We start from the raw sequence: 706 nt of genomic DNA on the forward strand, positions 1-706 counted from the left end.
TTCAGTTTCACAATCGCTTTAGCCATTTCTCTTCTTTTAGCCTCCCCCAGGTGGTCCTGCTTTCCCCATTACCTTTGCTCCTTCTCGTCTCAAGTCCAGTCCCTGATGCCTGCGAGTGGGTTTCAGGCAGGCAGTGGAGGGAAGCAAATGCCTTTCCTGGAACCTATTATTTTGAGAAAAGCAACTAAAAGGTGGGAGGAGTTTCCCTTAAAGAGCAAGCCACTTTTATGCACCATCTCACAGGGGGCAGGTCTCCCTGGCAGATCTGTGTAAGGATGTGTCTGTATAAGTATCAGTGGTGATTTTTGGAACTTAGCATCCCGAGGAGGAGCTGGGAGATTTGAGCTCTCTGCTTTGGAAATAAGTTGTCTAGGAGTGATACTATTCCCAGACAGCACCTGGGGTCATTGGGCAGTGGTGACCAACCCTGATTCCCATCCGGATCTAGCATGACAGTGATTCCCTAAATGCCATCCCTCCATGCCCCACTTGGCTCTGACTCCATTTTCCAGCCCACACAGAGGGGTCCCTAGAAGCCACAGACCCTGCAAACAAGCTGGAGATAGGGTTAGATCACATCCCTGGAGCTGCGGTAACAGCAGGGAGAGAGAGCCTAGAGCCAGGGAGCATTAGGAATACAGGGAAGTGGGGTGATTTGGTCATGTTCTGAGAGGAAGCGGGATGGGGCTCAGCATCTGGGGAGCCT

This window comes from Lepidochelys kempii, chromosome 8, assembly GCF_965140285.1.
Source record: "Lepidochelys kempii isolate rLepKem1 chromosome 8, rLepKem1.hap1, whole genome shotgun sequence".
NCBI lineage: Eukaryota > Metazoa > Chordata > Testudines > Cheloniidae > Lepidochelys > Lepidochelys kempii.